The 17,980-nt window shown below is 37.9% G+C and overlaps 1 protein-coding gene across 1 annotated transcript in view; it reads right to left on the bottom strand.

Moving 5' to 3' along the window:
* The window catches only part of LOC150080841 (uncharacterized), an 852,072-nt gene that overhangs the window by 272,428 nt on the left and 561,664 nt on the right, over window positions 1-17,980 (bottom strand). The gene's annotated exons all lie outside the window — the stretch shown is intronic.

The following is a 17,980-nucleotide window of genomic DNA, read 5'->3' as shown; positions in this document are numbered from 1 at the left end:
ATTAGTTTTCATGGTGCATCAGCTACTGAAACTATAATGTACCAAAAACTATAAGGAAACCATATTTTATGTCAAACTTTTTAAACATAACCATAAACAGGTTGGAGATCATGTATAACTTGTCTTTATTAAACTAGTCTAAATTTATTACGTTACAATGCATTACAGTATGTTCTTTCTTCATATTAGTAATCCTTGCTTTAATTACTGTCTTTCAAATTTTACATTATCAAGATGGTATAAAATAGGAAATTAGAAGTGAAAATACATGCTAAACATTTTAACACGCAGATGTAAACTACAACACATGAATATTTACTGAAATTTACAGCCATGTTATTCAAATATAAAGTTGCTCTGTACTTATGCATACATATTTACTAGAACTTGGTTGCATAAGCAAAGTGCAGTTATTCACTTGTACAAATCAGCTAAAGGCAGTAGTTGAAAGCACTATAATAATTAAATACTTAGCTAAGTTATATTGAGGTTGGTAGACAAGACAATCACTTGAGAAAAGCAGATACTCCTATATATTGTATAAACAGACCTGGTGATTTAGGTATGGGATTGATCAAGTACATTTAACATTTCAGTGAGGCAGACAGGTCAATTTTCAGATGTAACAGGTATAAACAATATATGACCATATCACAGTTGTAAGCATATTATGATGGCAAAAGAGTGATGAAGATGACAGATTCCAGTGGTAAACTTTGCAGTTCCATAGGTGCCCATGAACCCCAGGGTCTGCAAAAATATTTGGGATCCACAAACTGTTTTAAATACAGAAAATTATATAGTTTTTGGATTATATAATCCAAAAAATCCATGCTTGTATTTCAATTTCTGTTTCTTTTAATTTCTGTTACTCAATGAAATTTGGACAATTTATAGTGAAATATAAGAAAATCAGTTACTTATTAATATATATATAAAAAACAGCCTGACAAAGAGAAAAAAGCATGAGGTCCATGGGGTTAGGAAAATAATGATAAAAGGAATGCTTCATGGTGAAAAGGTTAGAAACCACTATTCTAAGGTTACTCTTCAATGTATATTACAAAAGCAGAAGAAAATAAATGACTAACCATTGTAAAACCAATACATTGGCTCAAGGTAGTGATGAAAACACTCAAGATGCATGCCAGAAATCAAACGAATTCCTACCTATCTAGTGGATGGTTGTATGTATATCCACTTTTCACTTGAATCTGTATGTTTGTGCATACAGAACTATGGCAGGTATGCACATATATGTGGCCTGATTTTTCCCTGTGTATGTGTCTTATTTATCAATGTTTTTAAGTCATTTTAAAACCCCTCTCTCTTAATATGTTTCAATCATGTACCTGGTTACCCACTGGTCACCTGCAAGAACAATTGTTGACTTTACTCGAGACTTTATTCATTTGAATACACCCATTACATTGATCATAACAAAGAATGCAGGTAGTGTTTGAAAGCTGCTGAACAGGTTATCTTAGCTCTGTGTTGATTCTTTATATTTCTTTTTCTTCCTTTCATCTTTGGCATGCTCTTGAATATTCAGCTACAAAACTTACAGGTAAGTTTTGTAGCGGAACATGATATAATTTCATAGTCCTTTGAACCACACTGAGCACATGAAAGGGCATCACATGACAAGCCACTGTATCCATATTTCTAGCACAAAGCATCTAAAGAATTTGGTATATATGGCTGTAATGGGTGCAAGCTGAGAGAATTAGAAAACACTGGTATATTGAAAGTAAAGTTGACATTTCTAGGGGTAGTGACTAGATTAGCATTAGCAGAGGCATATGATGCAAGAAAGCAAGCTTATAGAGCATCAGCAAAAAAAAAACAAAAAAAACCACACATCCCATTTCACCCATCCAATCACTCCAAATGTTTGTCTAGTTCAGCCTTGAATTTATTTAAGCTATTAACTTCAACAACAACAACAGATGGAAGTCTGTTCCAGCAATCAACTACCCACTGGCTAAAGGCAAACTTCCACACATCTATTCTACAACTATCTTTCCTCAATTTGAATCTATGCTGCCTCAGGTTCTTAATCTCAGCAAGTGGAAGTATCCCATCAGCATTGAACCTGCTCAAACCATTAAAGGCTTTGTAAATCTCAATTGGATCACCTCGCAGGTGCCTAGTCTCCAGATGCTGCAACTTACAGAATTTAAGCCTGGTAAGAGAATCCCTTTGTTCCTCTCACCAATCTTGTTGCCCTTCACTGTACTTGTTCTAGCAACTCTACATTCTTCCTAAAATGAGGCCTCCAGACTGTACACAGTACGCAAGGTGTGGTCTGACAATTGCCTTATACAAAGGTATAATCATCTCCTCGTCTCTGCTAGCAAAATTCCTATATATCATTGACAAAACTCCATGACATGCTCTGGCAGCCCATCTGCACTGCTCAGAGAACTTCATATCCAACTGTACAATTACCCCCAGGTCTTTTTCATTCTCCAATTCCCTGAGTGTAGTACCACAGTTGGTACGTTTCTCTTGAGTTACCGCTACTCATATGCAGTACTTTGCATTTGTCAATATTAAACTTCAGTTGCCACTTCTCAGCCCATCTACCTAACTTTTCTAGATCCTGTTGCAGTAGCATACTGTCTTTACTATCATTAACAACTCTGCCAACCTTTGTATCACCTGCAAACTTTGACAATAAGCCTGATATATACCTTCATCAATATCATTAATAAATACACAAAACAACAATGGGCCCACCGAACCCTGGGGAACTCCACTAATAACATTAGTCCACATAGAGCAGTGTCCATTTATTGCCACTCTCTGCTGTCTCCCACTCAACCATCCTTTTATCCATTGCAGGAACTTGCCTTTAATGCCATACTGCTCCAATTTGTACAGCAGTCTTCCATGTGCAACAGTATCAAAAGCTTTCCTGAAATCCGAGTATATGATATCAAAATTACTTTTTGCATCCAGTTCCTTTGTGACCACATCATAGTATCCACATCAATTGGTAAGACAAGATTTCCCCTTAACAAACCCATGCTGTGTCTGAAGTATTACTGCAGTCTTTTCTAGGTGATACTGCATCATTTCTTTAACCAGTGACTCCATTATTTTCCCCAGAACAGAACCATCTCTATGAACAAATATTTGTTTTGCAGCATTCAACTTCCTTCAGCCTCCTTCAACTTTAAAATAAATCTGTTCTTCACACACTTCAAGAAGATCCCATTCAGAGATCTGCTTTGGGATGAGTTCAGCATAAGACATTATTGTAACTGACATTTCCCAAATAGAAGTGGCTAAAAGGAGCTGTTTTGAGTGCTTCTCACATATATATATTTTTTTCTTTAATGAAAATGTTCATAGAATGCAACTGTTTCACAGATTTAGAGGAGCTTGCCAATTCTTCCAAAGCCCCTTCCGATTAAAGAGGGGTGATATTTTCATGGACTATCAGGAAGTGTTGTGTAGGTGCTGATATTTCTTGTACGCTGACTCATTTTGCTGTGGTGGTAATGTCACATTCAGAATTATGGTTTTTCTAGTAGAGACCATGTTGGGGTCTCAAAAGAGGAGCTTAAATTATCAGGATTCATAGAGAGTTTTATTTGGTTCAGTGCCCGGATTCCCCCACCCATCATGAACCCCAAGATGACACCCACTACCCAGCAAGCAATAAATGAACTCAGGAGTGGGACGCCAGTGCCACCCAAGTGCCATATCCGCACAATCCTAAATCCTATCCCTCAGACTAGGAGGTAGGAACGTGGCTGTCGTGTATGGCTGACCCTTGCAAGCAAACCCACTAGATGATTAATTCTGAGTGAGCCTTCCTTGTTAAAGCTGGGGCCCCTCACTCACCAGAATCCTCCTTTCTCAGTTCTACAGGGTGGAGTTCACAGCAAACAAGGCAGATTCTGTTCACGTCAATACACAAAATTGTCACTATCACTTAGAGTCACAAATCTTAGCATCAATACAGCATCGAAAATATAAATAAAACAATGTGTACTTCGTTAGAGAAACATTTATATAGCACCATTATTTTAGAACTATGTCAGGTGGTTGAATTAATTTGCCTTCACATTTTGAAAACTTTCTTGGAAATAGGCAAATGCATATGTGCATTAAAGTTGACAAGAAATTCATTATTACATTCTTGCTATTAGTATTATTATTTTAATTGTTAACAATGTAAGGAAGTGGACTTATTTTGTATCTGTCAAAAATGGAGGGAGGGATTTCTGTTGTTCATACCATTCCCATTGCCAAAAAGTGGCTATACAATTTTGCTTTCTACTTTACCAAACCATCCACCTCAAGTACATAGGTATTTCATTCCAGTGATCTACCCATTACCCAAGACTAAACTTCACAGGATCCAGCCTTCATTACTCTTCAAAATTCTCTATTTTTGTTCCTTGGTTCTTCTCTCTTCTATTAATGAAAATATACCTCCCTATTCATTTTACTAATTCCTTTCATGCCTTATATCCTTCTATCAGATCTCACACCTAGGTTGTCTAGTTTCAAGCTTTGCAGTCCACATTTTCTAAGATATCCATATGATAGTCTTTCATATGGACATTGAATAGTACTCTTTAATAATCTAGTTGCCCTTATTTGAACTATCTCTGGAAGTACTGTGTTTTTCTTCCAGTGTGGCCTCCAGACCTGATGCAATATGCTTAACGATTGGTAACTGTACATCTAATTATGCATACATTCCATACTGATATACTACTTGTCCAGTATATGTACATATGAGGTGCAAACGAAACGTTTTTAGACTGGCCACATGGAGCACTAACCACATGTAGTGGGTGGTAATATACCACTGAACTATTTCATTGTGAGTTAGTGTGTTTTCTACCAATAGGACACTAACTACCAATAGGAGTTTGTGTGTTTTCTACCAATAGGACACTAACTACCAACAGGAGTTTGTGTGTTTTCTACAAATTGTGCTAAGTGTGTTTCTGCAGAGTGTGCTTTGTGATTTTTATAGCTAAGTAAGAATGAAGACAATAAGGCACAGCAAATTTGCATCAAATTTTGTCATGAACTCGGGTAAACAACTTTGGCAACTTATGAAATGCTTAAACAAGCATTTGGTAAAATGCTATGGTATTAACACTAACTTTTCAGTAGTATTCACATTTACAAGGTGGTCAAATTTTGGTTCAGTTAATTCAATGAAAATTTTATTTAGGCCTATAGGCCTGTGAAGCAAGGTTCTTCTCTATTCATCCATTGTTTCTATTCCATCATAATTTTGATGGAATAGAAACAAATTTTTATACAGCAGGACATTTTTAGTTGATTTTGAGCACTCAAGTCATCCCTTTCTGAGTCGGACTGATGAAAACACTGAAAAAGTGCAAGTCACCCATGAGGACGGAGCATATGACTAATGATATTTGTGACATTCTAGATATTGTATAATACATTCTGATGCATTTTAATTGAAAATTTAAATATGAGGTGGACTGCTGCAAAGTTTGTGCCCCATCTGAGTGACAAATAGAAGAACTGGTTTTCTGGGCAGGGACCTGTAAGCACAAGCTGGAAAGGACAGAAACTTGCTTTCCAAGTAATAATGGAGAATGAAATCTCCATTATTACTTGGAAAATTCCAAGTAATAATGAATGAATTCCATCATAATGGAGAATGAAAGCTGGGTTTATGGTTATAATGATATGAAGGTCATATCGCTAGATGATACGAAGGTCGGCACGGTTGTTAATGACACTAATGACAGTACATGGCTGCAATAGGATCTAGAAAAGTTGAGCAGGTGGGCTGAGAGGTGGCAACGGAAGTTTAACATTGATAAATGTAAAGTAGTGCATATGGGAAGCAGTAACCCCAGAGTAACGTATCAACTGTGTGTTACTACACCGACAGTGGTAGGAAGTGAAAAGGACCTGGGGATAATTGTGCAGGCAGATATGAAGTTTTCTAAGCAGTGCAGATGGTCTGCAAGAGTAGCATATGGTGTATTGTCAATGATATACAGGAATTTTTCTAGCAGGGATAATAAGGAGGTGATTATCCCATTGTATAAGGCAATGGTCAGGCCACACCTTGAGTACTGTATACAGGTCTGGAGGCCTCATTTTAAGAAGGATGTAGAGCTGTTGGAACAAGTACAGAGAAGGGCAACAAGATTAGTGAATGGAACAAAGGGTTGCGCTTATGACGAAAGGCTTAAGTTTTGCAAATTACAGTGTCTGGAGACTAGGCACCTGTGAGGTGATCTGATTGAGGTGTATAAAGTCTTGAATGGTTTGAGCATGCTCAATGCTGACGGAATTTTTCCTCTTGCTAAGAATAATCACCTGAGAGAGCATAAATTCAAATTGAGGAAAGACAGTTGTAGAATAGATGTGCGGAAGTTTGCCTTTAGCCAAACTTCCCTTTAGTGGGTAGTTAATTGCTGGAACAAACTTCTTTCTGTCATTGTAGAAGTTGTTAGATTAAATAGATTCAAGGAATTACTAGACAAACATTTGGAGCGAGTGGATGGGTGACCCATCCACTCGCTCCAAAAAAATACACACCCTTCTCATCTGAGAAGGGTGTGTGTGTTTTTTTTTGCTAATGCTGTATAATTGGTTGAATGGGAGACAACAGAGAGTGGTAATCAACTGTATAATTAGTTGAGTGGAAGATGACAGAGAGTGGTAATCAATGGACACTGCTCTTCATGGACAAATGATATTAGTGGAGTTCTCCAGGGTTCGGTGGTGGGCCCATTGTTGTTTTGTATATTTATCAATAATATTGATGAAGGTATATCTGGGTTTAATGTTCAAGTTTGCAGATGATACAAAGGCTGGCAGGGTTGTTAATGTCAGTAAAGACAGTATGCTACTCCAACTGGATCTAGACAAGTTGGGAAAATGGGCTGAGAAGTGGCAACTGAAGTTTAACATTGACAAATTTCTCTGTTTAACCAAAGAGAAACGTACCAACCATGTGGTACTACACTCAGGGAAGTGGAAAGTAAAAAAGACCTGGGAGTAACTGTGCAGTCAAATATGAAGTTTGCTGAACAGTGCAGACGTGCTCAGGGCAGGTCATGGAGTCATGTCAATGATATATAGGAATTTTGCTAGTAGGGACAGGGAGGTGATTATCCCGTTATACAAGGCAATGGTCAGGCCACACCTAGAGTACTGTGTACAGGTCTCGAGGCCTCATTTTATGAAGGATGTAGAGTTGTTAGAACGAGTACAAAGAAGGGCAACAAGATTGGTGAGGGGAACAAAGGGGTGCTCTTACTAAGAAAGGCTTAAGTTCTGCAAATTGCAGTGCCTGGAGAGTAGGCACCTGTGAAGTGATCTGATTGAGGTGTATAAAGCTTTGAATGGGTTAGGCAAGCTGAATGCTGATGGGATTCTTCTTCTTGCTCAGACTAAGAACCTGAGGGGCACAGTTTCAAATTGAGGAAAGATACTTGTAGAATAGAGGTGCAGAAATTTGCCTTTAGCCAGTTGGTAGTTGATTGGTGGAACAGGCTTCCATCTTTTGTTGTGGAAGCTAATAATCTAAATAACTTTAAGGCTGAGTTGGACAGGCATTTGGAACGAATGGAGGGGTGAAATGGGAGGGTAAGCTTGCTTTCTTGCATCGTATGCCTCTACTAATGCTAATAAGCTTGCTTTCTTGCATATGTGCCTTTGCTAATGCTAATAATCCAGAAAAGCAGCAGTCCTCCCAGTGGAAAAATGCATAACCTCCACATAAAAAAAAAAAAAAAAAAAAAAAGGAAGGCAGGTCATTTCAAGCATTAAGAGCATAAGTGCATGCTGATTTGTTTTCTTCGTGGCAATGAGAGAATTATTCATCAGGAGTTCCTTATGCCAGATCAATTTGTAATTCACTTATGCCAGATCAATTTGTAATTCACTAGTTTACATTGGGATTCTAAGGTGTTTGAGGGATAAAATGCCCAGACAAACGGCACATCCAGAAATGGCTACTACATTATGACAATATGCTAGCCCACATGACCTTGTCAGTTGAGTAGTTTGTTTTTAGCCAAGAACAAAGTGGTGATGGTTCCACACCCTCCCCATTCTCCAGACCGCCCCTATAACTTCTTCCTGTTCCCTAAAATGAAAATCCAATTAAAAGGATGACGATTCAAAGACACAGCAGAAATTAAAGCTGAATTTAAAAAATTGTTCAATGGTATCAAAAAACAGGAGTACCAGAGATGTTTCAAATAGTGGAAGAAGTGCTAGACCTATGTATAAACTCTGCTGGAGACTACTTTGAAGGGGGTGCCAATGACAATGCTTACTACACCCAACACCAGATGGAACAAGCTTCCATCTGGTATTGTAGAAGTAGGTAGTTTGAATGAATCCAAGAAAGAACTAGACAAACTGTTAGAGAGAGAGAGAGAATGGACAGGTGATATGTGAAATGTTGTGTGTTTTTTTTTTTTTTTTTTGTGAATAAAGGCTGATGCTGTATAAGCTTGCTTTCTTGCGTACTCTGACACTACTAACACCAATTTCATTAAGGCATTGTTAATCCTCCACAATGCTCCTGGTCATTCTCATATTGTGGAGTCTCAATCTCAAGTTAAAGAAATATTCCTTCCCCCAAACACCACTCCCTACTCCAGTACATGAATCCCAGTGTAAGGTCATTCATTTTCACTTTAAGCAGCATTATTTGAGAAGAAGCATGTTTCAAGCTGTTGCTTACTGATGGAAAGAAAGCATCGTAAAGTTTTGGAAGGAGTATAACATCTTTATACTGCTGCAAGCTGGAATGATATCAAGCAATCCATTATGACTAATTGTTGGTAAAAACTTTGCCTGCAGTTTGCTTGTGACATGAAGACTTCCAAGAAAACGTTTTACAGAGTAAACTATAAACATGAAATATTTTAAGCTGGAAGTGGTTAGTCAAGATGTGAATGAGTTGCTGGAGTCTCATAGAGAACGCATGATTTAACTGAGTTACAGACAGGGCTGGCCCCAAAATTTGTGGGGCCCTGTTCAAGAATTACTTGCATGCCCTGTGGTCCTGTGCAAAACTTATGAGGTGTTTTTGTAATAGTCGTTTTTTAATTTTTTATTTTTCAAATTGTACGGTAACTAAGAAATAATTAAATAATTTTATATTATACTGAACAAAAATTTAACACAAATAATATTTAATACACTGATGAACAATTTTGTTTAACAATTGCAGTCATCTCATAAAAACAGGAACATGAATAAATAATAATAGGAACCAATAAGCACACACATTTACATATTATTGAAGCAAATATTGCCCACAAATATTGTTTAGATAATTACAAAATATTTCTAGCCCTTTTGATTGCAAAGTCATTAATGATGTCTTCATAACCAATTTTTTTGCTACATAATTTTCGATGGAAATAATTGATTTTTTTTTTTTTTTAGCTTGGAATAGGATAATGGAATAACAAAAATTACATTTTTAAATAATGTCCTAAACATACACATTGAGAATGAAGTCACGCTCTGCTTGTAGAAATTTAAGTTGACTTGTGCAAGCACTCCAAGGATGATAATGCAGGTAACTGGGCATTATTCTCTCACGCAAGCGCTCCAGGATAATAATGTGGGTAACTATGCATTAAGACAGCAGTAGGCTCAATGGCAGAAATGTGGAAAATACATGGATAATATTATTATTTAGACGATTTGAGTACAAGGCCCTGTTCGACAGAACCGGTTGAACATGCTTGTGGCCAGCTCTGGTTACAGACAAATGCAAACTGAAGAAAGGGATAATAAAGGGGGCGCTGACTCTCTTTAAAAATTACAGCTGTGAATTACAAGCTCCAAAAAAGCGAAGTGTTTGCCATTTTATTTACCTAATTGTTATTTTATATTGAACTTTAGAAGTAGCCATATAGTTCTAGATACGTTGGTTATTTGTATTTTGATAAGAGTTTTTGTAGATTACTACTTAATATATGTAAAACCGTTGTTTCGTTCGAATCTTGCAGCCATTGTTTTTGTATAGAGTGGTAGGGAATTCAAATTTTTAATTCTGGTAACTAGGTAGCTCTAACATAAAATTATATAGCGTAATTCGCAACCCTGCATTTAGGATTCTATTAGATAGTGTGTAGTATTGAGAACAAATTGATTAAATTTATTGATCTTATTAATTTAAAATATCATGCCCCAGACTAGAGCAGAAAAGCAACGGGCACAAAGTGGCAGGAGTGCTGTGACTCGGGGAAGAACTGAGGGGGAGCAATTCTCCAATGCATCACGACCTAAAAAAATGTGCAACTTGTGAAATGTTTGCCGAACTCTCTGGGATGGAACATGATCTAGCCAAGGAGGATGTGTGTGTGTGTGTGTGTGTGTGTGTGTGTGTGTGTGTGTGTGTGTGTGTGTGTGTGTGTGTGTGTGTGTGTGTGTGCCAGGTGCAGAGAGTATCTAGAAATCAGGCGTCAACTCAGCGTTCTGATGGGCATCTATGAGAGCTTAAGGTGTAGGGTAGATGCCCTTGAAGAAATTAATATGAGGGGCCCATCAAGCTCTCAGCTGCCCAACTCAATGCCAGAGCTCACTCCTGGGCATCAGGCAACACAGCGGCAATCTCCAAGGCAGAATGCACTGGTCCCACAGGAGTTAGTTATCGACGGTGACTTTATTGTCAGGGAGACGGAGAATATATTGTGTACAAAGGATAGATGGAATAGGACGAGGGTATGTCTGCAGGGGCAAAAGTTGATGATGTTGTAAATCATATATCATCTTTTACAGGCACAAAGGGTGATATCGTTTGCACCAATGACATTAAGAGTAGGAGATCTGCAGATTTACTTAACAAGTACAAGTCAATGTTGCAAAAATGTCGTGAATTAGGATTAAATTTGAAAGTGTCTGCAATTCTGCCCAGACACGATAGTAGGGAGTACATGATGAGAGTCATGTACTCCTCCTAGTACTTGTCAATCAATTCGGCCCTGGAGGAAATATGCAAGGCTCAAGGGGTAAAATTTTTTTCAGCCTGGACTGTGCTTGTTAACAGGAGAGACTGCTTCTACAGGGATGAGATACACTTAAATAGAAAGGGTGCAAGAATATTTGCTGATGCAATTGAGGCAGTGTTAGGTGGGTCGGAAAACTGATAGCTTGGGGGAGGGGGAATTCACAGATTAAAGGTTAAAAGTAGCCACAGGCAGAGGTGTAGGTGATTCTTGCACTAGTTCTATTAGAATAAGCAGCGAAGTGGAGCAAGGGGACGTTGGGGGTTTCAAGAACTGATGGCAGTCATCATGAAATGGGTGGGTATACAGGATGTGTTAAGGTAACTAATAATAAGAATAGTTACATGTATACCAATGCTAGAAGTACAGTAAATAAATTTGATGAATTTGAAGTATTGGTCAAGACATCAAAGGTGGATATTGTTGGGATAGCAGAGACGTGGTGTCACACAGATATAAGGAATGCAGAACTGGAATTTAGGGAGTACAATGTGTACAGAAAGGATAGACAGGATAGGAAGGGAGGAGGTGTTATGCAGTTAATTAAGAAAAAACATAAAATCAAAAGAAGTGCATCCAGTTGATATAGATGAACGGTGCACTGTTGAGTCGGTTTGGTGTGACAAAGCACTGCGAAAGCAAAAATAAGAGTAGGAGTGTGCTATAGGCCTAATGACTCGAATGAACAATTGTACAGAGAAATAGAGTTGGCTAGTAAATCAGAATGTCTTATAATGTGGGATTTTAACTTGCCAGATATTGACAGGAAATTGTGGTTTAGTCACATGCACACTAGTAAGACTTTTGTGGATTTATTGGAAGATTGTTTTCTGCAGCAGCATGTTCGAGAGGCAACCAGAGAGGATAATATTCTTGATCTGGTTATTAGCAGTGATCATTTGTGTATTAAGTATTTGCAGATAAAGGAACCATTATGTGGCAGTGATCACAGATGTACTGATGTGGGATTTACTTAAAGATATAATTACCATCAGTGGTAAAGGAAGGGGATTTTGCTTCCGTAAAGGTGACTACAGTGTTCTCAGAGAGTTTTTAAATTCTGTACAGTGGGACCAACTGATGATGTTACCAACAGCAAATTCTAAGTGGGAAGCATTCAAGGAATTAATAGTGGAAGCTCCTAAATGTTTCATACCTATTAAGAAATATTGTTCAAAGTTTAGGCCTAAATGGATGTCAGATGAACTAAGGAGACATATGGCAGAGAAGAAAAATGCATGAGATACATATAAATTAATGGGTGACATGAAAGCTTATGATAGATATAAGCTGTCTGTAACCAAGTCAGAAAGGAGATTAGGCAGGCAAAGGCAGATTATGAGAAATCCTTGGCAAAGGATGCAAAGAAAAATAAGAGTTCTTTACCTATGTAAACCCTAGAAGCAAAGGGATGAAACAGATAGGTCCACTGGATATTGATGGTTCAACTGTTGATCATCCTGCTCAGATAGCAAACAAACAATGAGTATTCTGCATCTACATTCATACATGAGGAGTTATTAAAGTTTGAAAATGCCATAAGGTTATCAAATTGTAACAGGGTGCTTAATGATTTTATAATAACTGAGAACAAAGTGGAGGAGAAATTGTTGAAGTTAAACATAAGAAAGGCACTTGGGGCAGATGGGATCTATCGAGTTATATTAAAGGATGCGGCAAAGGAAGTAAGCAAAACCTTAGCCATAATTATGAGAGCATCCTTGTACTCAGGGGAGGTCTCCACAGACTGGAGATGTGCAAATGTATCCCCAATTCATAAAGGGGGTCGAAGGGTGACACAAGTAATTTCAGACCAGTTAGTTTAACTTCTGTTCTGGGTAAAATAATGGAGTCACTGGTTAAAGATACATTGCAGGATCATTTAGACAAGACTGCAGCAATAATTCAGACACAGCATGGGTTTGTTAAGGGAAAGTCTTGTTTGACAAATCTGATTGGTTATTATTATGTGGTTACAAAGGAACTGGATGCAAAAAATAATTTTGATATCATATACTTAGATTTCAGGAAAGCTTTTCTCACTGTTGTGCATGGAAGACTACTGTACAAATTGGAGCAGAATGGTATTAAGGGTAAGTTGCTACAATGGATAAAAGGAGGTTGAGTGGGAGAAGACAGAGGGTGGTAATCAATGGGTGCTGCCCTTCGTGGACTAATGTTATTAGTGGAGTCCCACAGGGTTCAGTGTTGGGCCCACTGTTGTTTTGAATATTTATCAATAATATTGATGAAGGTATATCAGGCTTAGTATCGATTTGCAGATGATACAAAGATTGGCAGGGTTGTTAATAACAGTAATGGCAGTGTGTTACTGCAACAAGATCTAGAAAATTTGGGCAGATGGGCTGAGAAGTGGCAACTGAAGTTTGACATTGAAAAATGCAAAGTACTGCACATGGATAGAAACAACGTACCAATTATGTGGTACTACACTTAAGGTGGTAGAAAATGAAAAAGATCTGGGAGTAATTGTGCAGTCAGATATGAAGTTTTCTGAATAATGCAGATGCCAGAGCAGGTTGTGGGGTGTTGTCAATAATATACAGGAATTTTTCTAGCAGGGAAAAGGAGGTGACTGTCCCTCTGTATAAGGCAATGGTCAGGCCACTCCTTGAATGCTGCGTGCAGGTCTGGAGGCCTCATTTTAGGAAGGATGCAGATTTGCTTGAGCGTGTACAGAGAAGGTCAACAAGATTGGTGAGGGGAATGAAGGGATCCTCTTACCAGGAGAGGCTTAAGTTCTGTAAACTGCAGCAGTTGGAGACTAGGCACCTGTGAGGTGATCTGATTCAGGTATATAAGGCCTTGAATGGGTTGAGCACACTGAATTCTGATGGGATTCTTCCACTTGTTCAGATTATGAATCTAAGAGGACATAAATTGAAATTGAGGAAGGACAGATATAGAATAGATGTGCGGAAATTTGCCTTTAGCCAGCGAGTGGTTAATTGCTGGAACAAACTTCCATCTATCGTTGTGGAAGTTGATAGGTTAAATAAATTTAAGGAGGAACTGGACAAATATTTAGAGGGGATTGTTTTGTAATTTTTATTTATTTTATTTTTTTGGCTGATGCTGCATAAGCTCATACATTTTCTTTCTTCCATCATATGCCACTAATACTAATAATAATGACCATGAAATCTCTAGATATTCTCTCCCAAGGGCAAGAACCTCAAAAGTTTATGAAAAATCACAGTGAAGGAAGAGATAAGAGTCAGAGGATTCCAATATCCCAGTGTTGAATAAAGCAGTAAAGTTGTCAAAGACCTTAATAATGTCATAATTTTCTTTATTCTTTACAATGAAAAGGCAGCTCAATGACTTTCTCTGAATGAATGTTTTAATTAGAATTAATTTATTAGGTATGTATAGTGTATTTGTATTTATTCTTATTTATTTTTTAAAAAAAATCAAATTATTTGCAAACATTCAGGAATATATTTCAGTGACTTTATACAAAAATTAATGTTTGGTTAGCACACATTCAGCTAACATACAATTTTTTCAAAAATGCAATGTGCATGTTAACCGAGCATTAGGTGGATTCTAAATGCAGTCTCACCATTGTCTTACATAAAGGGGTAACACTCTTTATACAAGACAATTACCCTTAAACATAAGACACCCTTAAATATAAGACACCCTTTTTCCTACATGCAAAAATGTATCATATCTGACATATCATATATACATATCACAGACAGGAACATCACATGTCTTTAATACTGAATGAAATATAGCAAATTTGTATAATGGAATATTACTTATTAATTTAATATTACTCTATTAAAGAATTTTCAGGCACCTTAGGAATACTTTGCAATTTTCATTATGTTTTACAAAATTACTGGAGTTCACATGAGGCAACTTCGCCACACTATCAAAAATTGAATTTCAGAAAAAATGTTTTTCCCTACACCCTAATACAGGTCTATGAAGCCAGGCTCTTCTTTCATATTACCTTGACTGTGGGTCAGCAAATTAAATGAGAAATTTAGGCCTACCTTGACTATATAGATCAGTCAATTAAATGAGAAATTTTGATGGAATACAAATAAATTTTTATACAGTAGGTTTGAAAAGAGGAAACCATACCTGTAAACTTACAAATTAATATGATATTAATACCAAGTGTTGTATGAAAAAGAAAAATAAAAAAAAAGTTTTGACATTATATACTTGCACTTTGGCAGACTATGGATTGACGTTGTAGAGCAGATTTCATCATCTTTTAAGGGCACAAAAGGTGATATAGTTGTACACGTTGGCACTAATGATATCAAGAGTAGGAGACCGGCAGAATTGCTTAACAAGTACAGGTCACTGTTGAAAATAAGCCGTAAAATAGGGTTGAATTTGAAAGTGTCTGCAATTGTGCCCAGACACGATAGGAGGGAGTATATGATGAGAGCCTTGTCGATCAATTCGGCCCTGGAAGGATTGTGCAAGGCTCAAAGGGTAGAATTTTTTTCAGCCTGGACTGTACTTGTTAACAGGAGAGATTGCTTCTATAGGGATGGGATACACTTAAATAGAAAGGGTGCAAGAATATTTGCTGATGCTATCGAGGCAGTGTTAGGTGGGTCGGAAAACTGCTAGCTTGGGGGGAGACAAAGACGAATAGATTAACAGTAGCCACTGGAAGAGGTGAAAGAGATTCTTGCGCTGCTTCTATTGGAATGAGCAGAAGCCTGAAAAACAAGATGCAGGATATTTCAGAGACTGCCGGGAGTCATTGGGGTACAAATAAACACATAGGTTGCGTTAGGGTAGCTAAGAAAAAGAACAGGTGCATGTATACTTGCATGTACACCAATGCTAGGAGTTTAGTAAATAAATTTGATGAATTTGAGGTATTGCTCAAAACATCAAAGGCAGATATTGTGGGGATTTCAGAGACGTGGTGTCACACAGATATAAGGAAAGCAGAACTGGAATTTGGGGAGTACAATGTCTACAGAAAGGATAGACAGGATAGGAAGGGAGGAGGGGTTATGCTATTAGTTAAGAAATACATAAAATCCAAGGAAGTGAAGCCAGTCGACATGGCTGGACAGTGCAGTGTCGAGTAGTCAGTTTGGTGTGACATAAGCATTGGGAGATCAAAATTGAGAGTAGGAGTGTGTCTTATTATACTCTGATGAGTATAATAAGAAACTGTACAGGGAAATAGAGTGGGCCAGTAAATCAGAGAGTCTTATAATGGGAGATTTTAATTTCCCAGATATTGACTGGAATTTAGGGGCTGGTCACTCACACACTAGCAAGGCTTTTGTGGATTTATTGGATGAATGTTTTCTACATCAGCATGTTCGGGAGGCAACTAGAGGGAGGAATACTCATGATTTGATTATCAGCAGTCATTCTTCATGCATTAAGAATCTGCAGATAAATGAACCACTAGGTGGCAGTGATCACAGTGTGCTGAAGTGGGATTTACTCAAAGAGGTAACTACCAATAGGGGTAAAGGAAAGGGTTATTGCTTTCGTAAAGGCGACTACGATGGACTGAGACAGTATTTAAATTCTATACAGTGGGACCAACTGATGATGTTACCAACAGCAAATGCAAAATGGGAGGCATGCAAAGAACTTATCTTGGAAGCTACTAGGCTTTAAATACCAACTAAGAAATATTGTTCAAGGTTTAGGCCTAAATGGATGTCAGATGAACTGATGAGGCATATGGCAGAGAAGAAACATGCATGGGATACATACAAATTAACACATGACACAGAAGCCTATGATAGATACAAGTTGATCTGTAACCAAGTTACAAAGGAGGTTAGGCAGGCGAAGGCAGATTACGAGAAATCTTTGGCAAGGGATGCAAAGAAAAACAGCAAACAGTTCTTTACTTATGTAAACTCTAGAAGGAAGGGGATGAATCAGATTGGTCCACTTGATATCGATGGGTCAACTGTTGATGATCCTGCTCAGGTAGCTTAACAAACTAAATGAATATTTTGCATCGACATTCACACATGAGGAGTTATTTAGCAAGGGGAAAACCAGAGGTGTATTCAACTCTAGCAGTAAGCTAGAGAATCTTGTAATAACTGAGAGTAAAGTGGAGGAGAAATTGTTGAAGATAAACACAAGAAAGGCAACCGGGGTGGACGGGATCTATCCAGTTATATTAAAGGAGGCAGCAAAGGAAGTAAGCAAACCCTTAGCCATAATTATGAGAACTTCCTTGGACTCAGGGGAGGTACCCACAGACTGGAGATGTGCAAATGTGACCCCAATTCACAAAGAAGGATCAAAGGCTGACACAAGTAATTATAGACCTGTGAGTTTAACTTCTGTTCCAGGAAAATTAATGGAGGCACTGGTTAAAGAAGCACTGCAGGATCATTTAGACAAGACTTCAGTTATAGCTCGGACACAGCATGGTTTTGTTAAGGGGAAGTCTTGCCTGACCAATTTGATTGAATACTATGATGCAGTCACAAAGGAACTGGATGCAGGGAATAACTTTGATATTATATACTTGGATCTTAGAAAGGCTTTTGATACTGTTGCACATGGAAGACTGCTACACAAATTGGAGCAGTGTGGCACTGGAAGCAAATTGCTGCTATGGAAAAAAGGGGTGGTTGAGTGGGAGAAGACAGAGAGTGGTAATCAATGGACACTGCTCGACGTGGACTAATGTTATTAGTGGAGTCCCTCAGGGCTCAGTGTTGGGTCCATTATTGTTTTCTGTATTCATAAATGATATTGATGATGGTATATCAAGCTTAATGTCGAAATTTGCAGACAATACGAAGGTAGGCAGGGTTGTCAAGGACACTACTGACACTATGCTGCTGCAACAGGATCTGGAAAGGTTGAGCAGATGGGCTGAGAGGTGGCAAATGAAGGTTTAACATTGACAAATGTAAAGTACTACACATGGGAAACAGCAACCCCAGAGCAACGTATCAACTCTGTGGTACTACACTGACAGTGGT

The sequence above is a fragment of the Mastigoproctus giganteus genome, chromosome 9 (genome assembly GCF_048544385.1).
Source record: "Mastigoproctus giganteus isolate SK-2022 chromosome 9, ASM4854438v1, whole genome shotgun sequence".
Taxonomy (NCBI): domain Eukaryota; kingdom Metazoa; phylum Arthropoda; class Arachnida; order Uropygi; family Thelyphonidae; genus Mastigoproctus; species Mastigoproctus giganteus.
Note: the sequence above shows the minus strand (reverse complement) of the source record. Positions and strands in the feature narration are given on the sequence as shown.